The following is a 15,102-nucleotide window of genomic DNA, read 5'->3' as shown; positions in this document are numbered from 1 at the left end:
CATAGGGGATGTAGTTCTAAAAACATGGCATCATATACAGAACCAGTCAAAAGATTGGACACCACTCATTCAAGGGTTTTTCTTGATTTTTACTATTTTATACATTGTAGAATAAAACTGAAGACATCAAACAAATCAAAACATATTTTAGATTCTTCAAAGTATCCACCCTTTGCCTTGATGACAACTTTGAACACTCTTGGCATTCTCTCAACCAGCTTCATGAGGTAGTCACCTGGAATGTATTTCAATTGCCTTGTTAATTTGTGGAATATGTTTCCTTCTTAATGCAATTGAGCCAATCAGTTGTGTTGTGACAAGGTAGGAGTGGTATACCCAAATCACTGAAGCTGGAGACTCATATCTCCCTCTCTAACTTTAAGCAGAGCAGCTCACAGATCACTGCACCTGTATGTAGCCCATCTGTAAATAGCCAATCCAACTACCTCATCCCCATAGTGTATTTATTTTTTGCTCCTTTGCACCCCAGTATCTCTACTTGTACATGCATCTTCTGCACATCTATCACGCCAGTGTTTAATTGCTAAATTGTAATATTTCCGCCACTATGGCCTATTTATTGCCTTATCTCCTTTCTCTTACCTCATTTGCACACACTGTATATAGACTGTTATATTGTGTTATTGACTGTATGTTTGTTTATTCCATGTGTAACTCTGTGTTGTTGTTTGTGTCGCACTGATTTGCTTTATCTTGGCCAGGTCGCAGTTGTAAACTTGTTCTCAACTGGCCTACCTGGTTAAATAAAGGTTAAATAAATAAATTAATTAATACATAATATATCCCTATTTGGTAAAAGACCAAGTACATATTATGGCAAGAGCAGATTAAATGAGCAAATAGAAACGACAGTCCATCATTATTTTAAGACATGAAGGTCAGTCACTCCAGAAAATGTCAAGAACTTTTAATGTTTCTTCAAGTGCAGTTGCAAAAAACATCAAGTGCTATGGTGAAACTGTCTCTCATGAAGGACAGCCACAGCAAAGGAAGACCCAGAGTTAGCTCTGCTGCAGAGGATACGTTAAGTTAACTGCACCTCAGATTGCAGCCCAAATAAATGCTTCACAGAGTTCAAGTAACAGACACATCTCAACATCAACTGTTCAGAGGAGACGGCGTGAAACAGGCCTTCATGGTTGAATTGCTGCAAAGAAACCACTACTGAAGGACACCATTAATAAGATGAGACTTGTTTGGGCCAACAAACACGAGCAATGGACATTAGACTGGTGGAAATCTGATGAGTTTAAATTTGAGATTTTTGGTTGATCTCTGCATGTGTGGTTCCCTCCGTGAAGCATTGAGGAAGAGGTGTGATGGTGTGGGGTGCTTTGCTGGTGACACTGTCAGTGATTTATTTAGAATTCAAGGCACAACCAGCATGGCTACCACAGCATTCTGCGGTGATGCGCCATCCCATCTGCTTTGCACTTAGTTGGATTATCATTTGTTTTTCAACAGGACAAAGAACCAAAACATACCTTCGGCCAAGAAGAGTGATGGAGTGCTGCATCAGATGACCTGGCCTCCACAATCACTCAACCTCAACCCAATTGAGATGGTTTGGGATGTGTTAGACCGCAGAGTGAAGGAAAAGCAGCCAACAAGTGCTCAGCATATGTGGGAACTCCTTCAAGACTGTTGGAAAAGCATTCCTCATGAAGCTGGTTGAGAGAATGCCAAGAGTGTGCAAAGCTGTCATCAGGGCAAAGGGTTGCTGCTTTGAAGAATCTAAAATATTAAATATATTTTGATTTGTTTAACACTTTTTTGGTTTCTACATGATTCAATATGCGTTATTTCATAGTTTTGATGTCTTCACTATTATTCTACAATGTATAAAATAGTAAAAATAAAGAAAATCCATTGAATGAGTAGGTGTTTCCAAACTTTTGACTGGTACTGTATATATAAAGCATATTCCACTTTACCTTAAGGCAGGGGTGTCAAAGTCAAATGGACGGAGGGCCAAATAAAAAAATCAGCTACAAGACGAGGGCCGGACTGTTCGAATGTTCATTGAAAAATTTTTAAATGACGCATATAGTCTAGTGAACCTAATTGAACCTACTGAAAACCTAACAAATATATTACAATATGATCAGATAAATAAAGCAATATTTTCTTATGGCTCTGTCAGTAATCTTTAATTTTCAACAGACACAAAAGACAAATTTCCTTTATATAAATATCCCCATAACATGAACATTAAATGAAAGAAACCGGTATTCAAGGCACCATCAGTAGACTATATTTTCTATTTTAGCAAAAGTGGGCTAAATTTACTTCAAAGAAAAAACAATAATAGCAATTTTCTATCATCCACTCAACTGAAATATTTTTAAAATATAATTGGATTGAAATACAAAAAAATAAAGTGCAAAAATCTATTAATCAAAAACAACACTTTGTTTAAGGAGAAGTAACATGCAGTGAAAACAAATATTAAATTTTAACTTTTAAACTTGAACTGAGTAAAAACTCTAAATATGTGATTGCACAGTAATGTTCACTTGTTTGAGGTTGAGGGTGATACTTGGTGGTGTCCCATCTTTTCCACAAGTTCATCAATGTTCGGGGTAAGGCTCTGAGCTGAAGAAATCCTCAGAATTGAGTGGAGGTGTTCAGCAGTAAGTCGACTTCTGTGTGATGTTTTGTTCAGGTTCATCAAAGAAAACAGTTGTTCACACAGGTATGTGCTGCCAAACATAGACAACGTTTGAGCAGCCTGGATGCGCAGCTGGGGCATTGTGCCGGGGAGGAAACGGGCGAACTCCGCAGCACCCACTGCCGCATATTTTGCCCTCAGTGCATCATTGCATTGGAGGTCAATCAACTCCATTTGGAGGTTTGGTGGTGAGCTTTCCACGTCAACAGCAAATGGGTTACCGAGCAGTTCCAACCTGCTTTTTTGTGCTTCAAAGTCAGCAAATCGGCGTCGAAAGTCAGCGGCAAGCATACCTATTTTATCAGCCAACTGTGTGCTCGGGAACGCACTGGTAGAGAGCTTCTCTTTCATGGTCTGGCAGCTGGGAAAGTGGCTCAAATTTTCTTTCCGCATCTGCGTCTCCCACAGAGTCAGTTTGGTTTTAAATGCCTTCACTGTACTGTACATATCAGAGATGACACGATCCCGACCCTGCAGCTGCAAGTTTATTGCATTCAGATGACTCGTAATGTCACACAGAAAAGCCATTTCACACAGAAACATTTCGTCTCGGAGTTGTGTTGTGTCTTTCCCTTTGCTGTCCAAGAACAGACAAATCTCCTCACGAAGCTCGAAACATCTTTGAAGGACCTTTCCCTGGCTTAGCCATCGCACCTCTGTGTGATAAGGCAAATCACCATGCTCCGTTTCTAACTCCGTCAGAAATGCCTTGAACTGGCGGTGATTCAAACCTTTGGCTCTGATAAAGTTAACTGTGCGCGTGATGATGCTCATTACATGCTCCATTTTCAAGGCTTTACCGCACAACGCTTCCTGGTGTATGATACAATGATAAGCTGTCAGCTCACCTGTCGCGTTTTCCTCTTGCATCTTTTCCCGTATCTTCGCCACCAGTCCGCTCCTGTGTCCACACATCGCAGGTGCTCCGTCGGTTGTCAAACCCACGAGTTTTTCCCAAGGCAGCTCCATCTCATTTACACATCTTGACACCTCTTCATACAAATCATGCCCCGTAGTTGTGCCATGCATAGGACGTAAAGCCAAAAACTCCTCTGTCACGCTTAGGTTGGAGTCCACTCCGCGGATGAAAATTGACAACTGGGCAATGTCAGAAATGTCGGTGCTCTCATCCACAGCCAAGGAATATGCAATAAAATCTTTTCCCTTTTTCACAAGCTGCTCTTTTAGATTGATGGACAACTGGTCTACTCTCTCGGCAATGGTGTTTCTGCTCAGACTCACATTTAAAAAGAGTTGCCTTTTTTCTGGGCAAACTTCGTCACAAACTTTAATCATGCAGTTTTTGATGAAATCCCCCTCCGTAAATGGCCGGGCTGATTTAGCGATCTCTTCTGCCAAAATAAAACTGGCCTTGACAGCAGCCTGGCCTTGTCGAGATTTGAGGCCTCGTTTTAATTCCTCTGCCTTTTGTAGCCTTTGTTCCATGTCCATATTCTTGTTTTTGTCCGCGTGTTTCGTTTCATAATGTCGTCTCAGATTATACTCTTTCAGTACCGCCACACTTTCTCCACACAGAAGACACACAGGTTTTCCAGCTACCTTCGTGAACATATACTCCGACTCCCACCTTGTTTGAAACCCCCGGTTCTCAGTATCCACCTTCCGTTTTGCCATTTTTGATGGGTATCTGAAAGTTAATTTTACTGTGATGCTGACGACTGCTGTGCCAATAAATATTGAAATGAAGCAGCCTACTGCTCGGTGCGTCACCTTTGCATTGTGGGAAATGTAGTATTGGTGCGTGTAAAAGATCTGCGGGCTGCCGGCTTGCTGCGGGCCGGTTCTAATAATAAATCAAGATCATCCCAGGGGCCGTAAAAAACCTTCTTGCGGGCCGGATGTGGCCCGCGGGCCTTGACTCTGACATATGTGCCTTAAGGCTACACTAAGGAATTGCTTACTGTAGTTACTTGATTCTGAGCAAGAAGTCTACCAATTTATACAGACAGTTTTTCATTAGGAAGATTTAATTTGTTAATTACACCTACATGAATAATCTGTAATTCTAAATATTGCAATAACATTTGAATATAAGGAACAGATGGCTCGATGCATGATATATGATACACTTAGCTATTCTTGGGGACAATTTTCCCTGCAGTCCATCCCATGAAAGTACCATTTTAATCAAATCTGCCAAAAATGTCCTCAGTGAGAACCACACTACTCCAACAATGAGAGTTACAATAATTAAAGTCAGATCCACTGTCTTGAATGGTGCAACCTCTCAGAGCAGAACCCTATTGAGGAGGAGAAGAGGAAGAAATGGCAACCGTTGTGTTATTGTTGGGCCAGACTATTGCTTCTCAAGATTAATTCAAAGGCAAAAGGATCACAGAGCAAATGATTTGGCTACCTTTAGTCTAAGAGGCCAATGCAATTAGATGTACTCATCCATGAAAATATGTTGTTTGTGAGTGTGTGTGTGTGTGTGTGTGTGTGTGTGTGTGTGTGTGTGTGTGTGTGTGTATGTGTGTGTGTGTGTGTGTGTGTGTGTGTGTGTGTGTGTGTGTGTGTGCGTGCATGCATCCGTCCGTGTGTGTGTGTGTGTGCGTTCGTGAGGAGTTTGTAGTGTGTGTGTGTGTGTGTGTGTGTGTGTGTGTGTGTGTGTGTGTGTGTGTGTGTGTGTGTGTGTGTGTGTGTGTGAGGAGTGTGTATTTCAGGCTGACTGCCTGCTGAGAGAAACTTGGAAATGGAAAATGATTTTGCAGTACACTTTAAAGGCCTTACACGCTATAGTGAGGGAATAACCTTTTGTACGTAAGAAACTATCCCTATTGAGTCATTCCCACTGTTCATTTAATTTGTTACAATTTCCCAACCTGAGCCAATCAATCTGCTACTGACGCCTTCACAAGTGTGCTATAAAAATATTTAACTGTAAAGTCAAGTCAATGCACTTGACGCAATGAGTATATCTATCCATTGCATCGCCATTCCATATGCATTCTCTGAGATTCTGTGCCCGGGCAGAAACCTCTGCATTATGTAGAGTGCAGAGACAAAGGAGCCGCAGCAGTAAAAATTCATTAGGAGATGGATGCTGTGCGGTCTGTTAAACGGGGGTAGGTTTTTAGCTTTAACCTCCTCCACAGTATGATTAGCCTACCTATGAGCCTAAATATACACACCACAGGCTAGGGGAGAAGCCAGAACAAAACAACAATAATCAAGGAGCAAATTGTTTTCTTTTTTCCACGCAGCTGACCTACTCAAATCAGAATGAGATTGATTTCGCAAGGTACAGATGGAACCTGTTGCAAGTGCAATTTGATGCATCATTTCGTTGTGATGGATTGTTATTGTTGTCCAGATGGTGCTGCTTGGGTTTCTAATTCATATTTCAACCATCTTTTGTTTTTTAATTATTGCACAACTGAATGAATTAGTTAGAAGACAGAAGACAGGCATCTCATTCTCCAGTACAACATGCAATGTGATCTTGTAAATTACACTTTTAAGGGTTAAGTGCTTATCGGAGTCCAAAAACGTATACGCATCCACACACCAGTGTTCTTGAATACTGGACCGTTAACTTGAATACTTTTCAAATTCTTGCACGTCTCAAGCCATTTCCCCAACCGTCGCCACGTCGGTTAGGAATGTTGGGGAGGTGCACGGTCGCGGCTGTGTGTCTAAGCGAATGGTGGTTGCAAAGTCGGATGGATTTGTCACAATGGACCACAGGGAAAACCACAGCTTTGGATTCTGAATTGCCCTTTAGACAATGGAGCTGCTGTTCTTCATGTTGGACTGTTGAGTAGAAACGTAGCTGTGGCCTACTCTGATTTACAGAGTATTATACAGGATTTTTTGTTTTGTAACTTTCTCACCAAACATGGTCAACAGTTAAACACACTATTATTACCTGTGTCAATTAAACTCAGAAAACTATGTTTTAAATTCTCTTCCATGGTTTTCCAGCACATAGCTTTGACCTGCTACAGTAGCTATGTTGGTCTATTGTACTTCAAAGAAGGTGTAGGCAGGTTGCTTAGGATTCAAACCTTCTCAAACAGCCTATCGAACAGCCCATCAACCTATTGACGTGACCATAGGCTAATGATACATTTATCAGAATAACAATTCCAGTAAAATGAAAGACTGTTATTCCAGGATAAATTTAACCAGTACACTTCTAGGGGAGTTTACCCCCATGTTCTGTACAATGAGTCATGACATACATTACAGAGGACTAAGAGAGACATGCAGTGCAACAACTTTTATTTAGGGCTCCCTCCCACGGAAAAAAAAAGAGAACATTGCGCAACATTTCAATAACGGAAGAACAGACTTTTGAGTCCTTGACCAGGCGTCATGGACAACTTCAGTAAAGAGTTTTCTCTGTCGGGAATAAATTATAAGTGTGTCCTACTGAAAAAAAGTAGGCCACAAGTGCACTAAAAACATGTATCTGTACCCTGTGGCGGGCTAGCAGGAATATTAAACTAAGTACGCCAATCCAACAATAAACGCACAGCAACACCTGGATTTCATATAGAAACAAGGCTTGCATATCTCTCCATTGGGATATTTCATGTACAGGTATCAGAGAGAAATGTATCTACAGGCATGTAATACATCTAGAAACATTGCTGTTATTGGTTAGATTTATATCCCCCGCCCCCCTTAATTAAGAAGCTTTTCGACTTTTTTATTTTATTTCACCTTTATTTAACCAGGTAGGCTAGTTGAGAACAAGTTCTCATTTGCAACTGCGACCTGGCCAAGATAAGGCATAGCAGTGTGAACAGACAACACAGAGTTACACATGGAGTAAACAATTAACAAGTCAATAACACAGTAGAAAAAAGGGGAGTCTATATGTACATTGTGTGCAAAAGGCATGAGAAGGTAGGCAAATAATTACAATTATGCAGATTAACACTGGAGTGATAAATGATCAGATGGTTATGTACAGGTAGAGATATTGGTGTGCAAAAGAGCAGAAAAATAAATAAATAAAAACAGTATGGGGATGAGGTAGGTGAAAATGGGTGGGCTATTTACCAATAGACTATGTACAGCTGCAGCGATCGGTTAGCTGCTCAGATAGCAGATGTTTGACTGTCATTAGATATGCAAATAACACCATTGTTTTATGTTCTTGGATGGGGGGGGAAAAAAAAGGATGCTTTGCTGTAGCGGAAAACAGTTAAGCAGTGCTCTTCACAGCAGCAGCTGGCAGCTCCCTTCAGATAGCTAGGGGACGGAAAAGGTCCCTCGATTAGGTAGCACCGTCAACGCAGGTCGTCGAGTTGGAACTTGGAATTACACCGACCTGTGTTGGAAGACGTCACGTCACTTCCGAGTGGACGGCCGCCTACAGGCTGAAGCACTGTCTGTGTGAGTCATGCTTGTGTGCGTGTGTTTCACACTGCTGAGAAGAAGGAACCATTGACCAGGGAGAGAAACATCACCATACCCTCCCACAGACAGCAGTGACGCTGTTTTTTCTTCTTTTTTTTTGAGAAACTCAGCCAAGTACATTATCGTTGTAGCTCTGAGACACAGTTCAGGACCTATCCAAAATTACATAACTTTATCCCAATGCAAAACGGCTGACCTTTTATATCACACTGCACCACTCAAAAGAATGCAGCAAAATAACAGACAAGGTCCTGAACATTCATATAAAGTGCTCCCATTTTAGTCCAGCACTTCAGTCGAGATCATTTCAACTAAATATTGTTATATGCTACAGAAAGAGAGTAATTTCTTCCTCCCTACGGTGCCGAAGAACGTAGAAATTGCTTCATGTAACTCATCTCCCTAGCTACCTCACTTCATTTTAAAGTTATCTGCTTTTCTCTCCCCATCAAATCTGGGAAATATCTTAGTCTGTTTAAAAGGTTACCCAGGAAAAAAAATAAGAAAACGGGTTAGGTCTTTGGGGTATTGGAAATGTAAGAACGAGCAGGTAAATTAGGAGTTATTTTTATAACTAGTTACTGTCAGGGATGGTGTCCTCAGTTCTGGGAATGTACAGATGACAGCTGGTAAATAGGAAAAAGTCGAGCCTTTTACTGTAATTAAATTAAGTTCCATAGTGAAAGAGACAGGAGTCAAAACTGACTTTTTGAATTTTTCATGTGTCTTTTTTTCTCTCTCTCTTTCTGGAATTGCCCATAAGGTAATGTCAACAGAGATTTCACGGCACACTGCTGGTACATCAGCCAGGCTCAGGGTCCCCTTACCTGTGATTTACATTAGAGCTGAGCCACAAAGGGATTTTCCATGCCACTGACAGGACAACACTCCAGGGCTCCAGAGTTACGCACCCGTACAATGCTGTTCGGCCACAAGGAATAGAGCTGTTTTTACCACCAAGAGAGACAGTCTACATGACTGCAATTAGTCATTTTATTTACTACAGTATTAAATAACTTAGATATGATCTGCTGAAAGTACCCTATGAAACAGAGCTTGTCTAGTAATGTTATCTTGGGATAAAGTACAGTACAGTACATTTTAGAAGATACATGCATTACCGTATTACCTATTCATGGCAATACATTACATTACCAAAAGTATGTGGACACCCCTTCAAATGAGTGGATTCGGCTATTTCAGCCACACCCGTTGCTGACGTGTATAATATCGAACGCACAGCCATAGACAAACATTGGCAGTAGAATGGTTCATACTGAAGAGCACAGAGACTTTCAGCGTGGCACCGTCATAGAATTCCACCTTTCCAACATGTCAGTTTGTCAAATTTGTGCCCTGCTAGATCTGCCCCGGTCAACTGTCAGTGCTGTTATTGTGAAGTGGAAACGTCTAGGAGCAACAACGGCTCAGCCACAAAGTGGTAGGTCACACAAGCTCACAGAAGGGGACCATCGAGTGCTGAAACACATAGCGTGTAAAAATAATGTGTCCTTGGTTGCAACACTCATTACCAAGTTCCAAACTGCCTTTGGAACCAACGTCAGCACAATAACTGTTTGTAGGGAGTTTCATGAAATGGGTTTCCATGGCCGAGCAGCCGCACACAAGCCTCAGATCACCATGCGCAATGCCAAGTGTCGGCTGGAGTGGTGTAAAGCTCGCTGCCATCGGACTCTAGAGCAGTGGAAACACGTTCTCTAGAGTGATGAATTATGCTTCACTATGGGTTTGGCAGATGCCAGGAGAATGCTACTTGTCCCAATGCATGGTGCCAACTGTAAAGTTTGGTGAAGGAGGAATAATGTCTGGGGCTGTTTTTCAGGGTTCGGGCTAGGCCCCTTAATTCCAGTGAAATGCTCTACCAAGATTATCCAGCATATAGCTTTGCCTACTACAGTTACTATGTTGGTCTACTGTACTTCAAACAATGTGTAGGCAGGTTGCTTAGGATTCAAACCTTCTCAAACAGCCTATCAACCTATCGACGTGACAATAGGCTAAAATACATTTATCAGAATAATAATTCCAGAAAAATTAAAGACTGTTATTCTAGGATAAATTTAACCAGTACACTTCTAGGGGACTTTACCCTCATGTTCTGTACAATGAGTCATGACATACATTACAGAGGACTAAGAGAGATATGCAGTGAAACAACCTTTATTTAGGGCTCCCTCCCACGGAAAAAAGTCAGACCATTGCGACTGCAGACGCCCACCTGTGCAACCTCTCAATAAATAACAAAATAATAGACTTGGGTTTGGCGGATGCCAGGAGAACGCTACCTGCCCCAATGCATAGTGCCAACTGTAAAGTTTGGTGGATGAGGAATAATGGTCGGTGAAGGGAAATCTTAACACTACAGCATACAATGACATTCTAGACGATTCTGTGCTTCCAACTTTGTGGCAACAGTTTGGGGGAGGCCCTTTCCTGTTTCAACATGACAATGCCACCATGCACAAGTGAGGTCCATGCAGAAATGGTTTGGCGAGATCGGTGTGGAAGAACTTGACTGGCTTGCACAGAGCCCTGACCTAAACCCCACCGAAAACCTTTGGGATGAATTGGAACAGCGACTGTGTGCCAGGCCTAATCGCCCAACATCAATGCCCGACCTCACTAATGCTCTTGTGGCTGAATGGAAGCAAGTCCCCGCAGCAATGTTCCAACATCTAGTGGAAAGCCTTCCCAGAAGAGTGGAGGCTGTTACAGCAGCAAAGGGGGACCAACTCCATATTAATTCCCATGATTTTGGAATGAGATGTTCGACGAGGAGATGTTCACATACGTTTGGCCATGTAGTGTATATTTTACTACACTATGGAATCAGTGTAGTTACTTGAAAGCAGCAGTCTTTTACAGAGAAAACGTGTCAGAAAGCATGCCATAAGTCGTCCTAATCATATAAGAGAGCAGACCAATAGCCTACTGGAAGATACTGAAACAAATAGAGTCCTTCCTGGAATGATGGCTAGAACAGGAAGGGGGAGGGGGTTGTCTCTGTATGAGTGCCCCTCCCTATTACCCCTGACTGGGAGATGGATTCTGGCTGTCACACCTGCCTGACTCTGTTCCTGCCAGATGCGGAAGGGTCACAGGGAAAACACCCAAACACTCGTCAATCTCACCATTGTCCAATGCTCCTCTGTCTTCTATAAGAGGTTCCAATATCCATTAAGTTGCTCCAGATGCTTACAAAAATGCTTACATGCACAGAAATGGGGTGATGAAATCTACTGACCTGTAATACCTGTGCGGGAGGATAAAAAAACAAATATGGAGTTGTACATAGAGGGAGAGAAAAGAAGAGTTACATGTCATATCTTGATACATTTAGAGCAAATAAATGGAGATATAGAGATACTTCTTCCAAGACATTTTAAAGCCAGAAACGATCAATTCCAAGTATTTTAGGTCAAAAACCAGATCTTATTTGGGGCCTGTGTGGTCATAATCGACGAAGAACAGCGTTTCCTTGTGCGGTGTATAATTTGTCTAACATTGTTACTGCTGTAAAAAGGCTCTGCAACAATAAAACATGAAAATATTGCATTTTTCCCTCTCCCCACCCTTCAGTACCCTCTCTTCCTTTTTAATTCTCTCAACTCCTAGCTCTCCTGGGGTTGAGAATAATGTACACAAGCACAACAGCAGAATTGAGAAGTGCTCGTGTTGTTTGTGCCTGGTGAAAGAAATCATCACAGCATGCATTTTTTTTCCCACACAGTCTTAATTGCAGAGAATCAGAAAGTTGGAGAATTCCCCCAGTATGCAGATCCACTTTGATGCTGTCACTCACACTGTGGAGCTTTTGATTAGCCATTGTTCAAAACAGCCTGTTCATGACCATGCACGGTTACCAGGCGCCCGCCATTAAACTAACTTACAGTAACTTCATGCCCTTCTCTAACTGGGGCACCAGCTAGACCTCAAACAGCTTGTTATTGGAGGGATCACAACATAATACTTATATTCAAGGGGCAAAGCTGGTAGAAAGAAAACTAGCAAACAAACAGGGATAATTCAGTCACAAATGGGAAACCAATAGGTTTCTGGTGCCTACATGAGGCATAGCTTTAATACATGACATACAATAGATACAGTCAATTTAGTTGAAATTACAATGGGGCAGATCTCCTCATATCCTATTCAGAAGATCATAAGTCAATATATAAATTCCCCTGACAACAAATCAACAAATCCACGCACAAAATCTGCAGTGATTTGTTGAAAATTGATTGTTATTTTCGGAACTTGCTGTATATGGCAGATGGTGCTAGACTAACCTCGTCTTCGTAGCCACCACTCTATGTACCAGTGTGTGTGTGTGTAGGTGAGAGAGAAAAAGTGTGTTTGCGAGAAAAAGAGAGGAAAAGAGAAAGCCCATGACACTTTCCTGCTAACACCTACTCCTCATGCTGTACAGAGGGAGTCCTTGCCTGAGGACAACCTTTACAGTGTCAGTGTCAGAGCAGACGGATTACTTGTTCTTCAGTGGCTTGCTAGTCCTCTCAGAAAGTGAAGTCACACTGCCTGGCATTCCCAGAGTTGCTTGCCAGAGTGCCTGGCCCGACCCAGCTCCCTGATTTACACACATCAGAGGGCTAGGTCAGTTGAGATCGTCACTTTACACTTTAACTGCCTGCAGAAGACTTCTCCCAGGCTAAGTGACTAACTCCACAAGATTGGATTCATATGCTAAAGGTCAGGACAGTAGATCATATGGCCTACATGGTCTGAGCCGGAAATGAATCCCAAGGCATCAGTAGCATGTTAAACGAAGCTATACCGAAATGTGTTTTATTCAACACTATTGTTAATTACTACCACAAAACGACAAGTGAATCGAGAAGGAAATGAACAAAAACTATTGTCTAATTAATGTGTTTGGGGGATGGAATTTGTTTTTGCTAATTGGCATTCACATTTTAATGGGACACATTTTTTTCATGGTGACAAATGGCTCATATCACAATGCTTCCTAAGAGGATACTTGTATTATTTGACAGATTCTATCTTCTATATTCAACCCTTCCACAAATACAGAGGCATTTCCGCTCCAATTAAATATGCAAAGAACTGTAACTGTGCAAAGACACTATAATTAACAATATTGTATATTTTTTTGCTAAAAGGCGATATTTGTTTTCAGATATACTTTTCTGGTCACAACTACGACAAAAATATGATTTGTCCTGAGGCACTAATTGTATGCCTTCCATAACTTTCCCCACTAGTCATTAAATACATCAGTAGTCGTAACCACAGCCAGACAATGATGATAAGCAGTTCACTAGTGTTTGTGCATCATAAGGATTGGGGTATGAACAGGAAAACAAAATCAGACATAAAACAAATGCTGCCCCAAGACAGAATGCAACAAACAGAATATTCAGACACAATGGATGGGGATAAAAATATCTTGCCTGGAGAATTCCAGATTTGCCAATATACAACAAGCACTCTATAAATCAAAGTTTGCCACCAATTTGCACTTGTTCAGATATCTGGGGGGAACTATGTTTGTTTATTTTCCCCTCAGAGTCTGGCAGTTAACCACTCGAAATTAAGCCGGTGACAAAACACAGAGATGTATTGTATGGGAAAGCAGGCATGTCAGCTTTGGAGAACACCATTTATACTCATACATTATATTCTATTTACAAACCGCATTAACACCCATGGCAAAATCCCCCTTTCCCATAAATCTAGAGTATCCCTTCTCCTCCTAGCATCTAACGGGCCCACAGTTTTCAATTTCTAGAGCAAGAAAAGGACAGAGGTATAAAGCTCTTTCGACTGTTACATCTGTTCTACTTTATTACCAGTCTTTTGGGAAAAATCGGAGGGCAAGCTTTGCAGCCAGCGATCTGTTTACATTTTCTCTACAACACTGTATTGGAATTATAATTGTGTTCTATGGTGCCTTCTTTTGGTGCATAGGTCTGTTTAAAGGTCCTTTGGTCCAAGAGAAATGAAGAAAAATGAAACCCTTTTTGAGGGATTCGATTACTTGGTAGAAAGCGCAGCTGCACATATTTTTCTCTCTCTATCTTTCCTCGTGGTGCTACTCTCGCGGGAAGGATGATATTAAAGGGGGAATAGGGCTGATGCAAACACATTGAAAATATTTCGCAATTAAGGCTGATGCAGACAAAGGAAATGTTATTATTGATGCAGGATTATGAGCGGGATAATTACAGCGGATCTAATGTCCACGGTCACAATTCTAAGTGCCTCGCCAAAGTGATATTAATTGCTTATTGACTTTCGTGACTCCCAATGTTCAAGGTTACAGGGGGTCATCGTGTTGAAGGTTGCATGGTACATTTGGTTGGCTAGAGTTGCCTTGGAGTCAAGCCATCACCAGATTGGATATGTGGGCCTGGCAAACATGCCTTAGGACATTGGTGAATAAAACAAACATTATTTAGTGCGCATTTTATTGTCCCACATTTTAGTCTCGATTGTTCATAAAGATTGTATGCATGTTAGGAGGTGGAGTATCTTCAGGATAAAGTTTGACTTCACTTGTGAAACAGTGTTATCAACCAACTTTGGCCTGCAGTTGAAGGTGGACGGGATGCTGATAATGATGATGAGTCTCAACACGAGGTGAATCTGAAGCAGCACAAAGTTAATTATCCAGTCTTGATTGGCAGTGATCTCTCTCGCAACTCATGTCCACCTATTGATTAATCAGAGGTTTTCAACTTGGCCCCGTTTCCACCTCATGTTATAATTTCCTCCAAAATATGAGTCTGTCAATAAGTAATTACTTGCTTGGCAAGTTGCTATGCAAAATGTTAATCTGACAGTGGAAGATCCATATCAATTGTTCATTTACATATGCAAATGAATCTAGCAGGAGGAAAACCAACAACAGTGACATCGACACTTGAATGCGAGTGCTAAAAATCCAAGGTGCTGCAACTGAGAAAAACAATTGTCTACAGAGTGAATTTGGAGAAATGTCAAAAGCCTGAAACTTATAT

General features: G+C 41.4%; 1 protein-coding gene across 2 annotated transcripts in view; it reads right to left on the bottom strand.

The window, feature by feature from the left end:
- LOC139384720 (cadherin-8-like) overlaps positions 1-15,102 on the bottom strand; it is a 91,477-nt gene that overhangs the window by 54,786 nt on the left and 21,589 nt on the right. The window contains exon 1 of one of the 2 annotated variants that reach the window (XM_071129562.1): positions 1,506-1,629. The exons of the other annotated variant lie outside the window; for it this stretch is intronic. The gene's annotated coding sequence lies outside the window, so the exon portion shown is untranslated. Of the gene's footprint in view, positions 1-1,505; positions 1,630-15,102 lie in introns of those variants that run through there. 2 annotated transcript variants of the gene reach the window in all.

This window comes from Oncorhynchus clarkii, chromosome 26 (assembly GCF_045791955.1).
Source record: "Oncorhynchus clarkii lewisi isolate Uvic-CL-2024 chromosome 26, UVic_Ocla_1.0, whole genome shotgun sequence".
Taxonomy (NCBI): Eukaryota; Metazoa; Chordata; class Actinopteri; order Salmoniformes; family Salmonidae; genus Oncorhynchus; species Oncorhynchus clarkii.
Note: the sequence above shows the minus strand (reverse complement) of the source record. Positions and strands in the feature narration are given on the sequence as shown.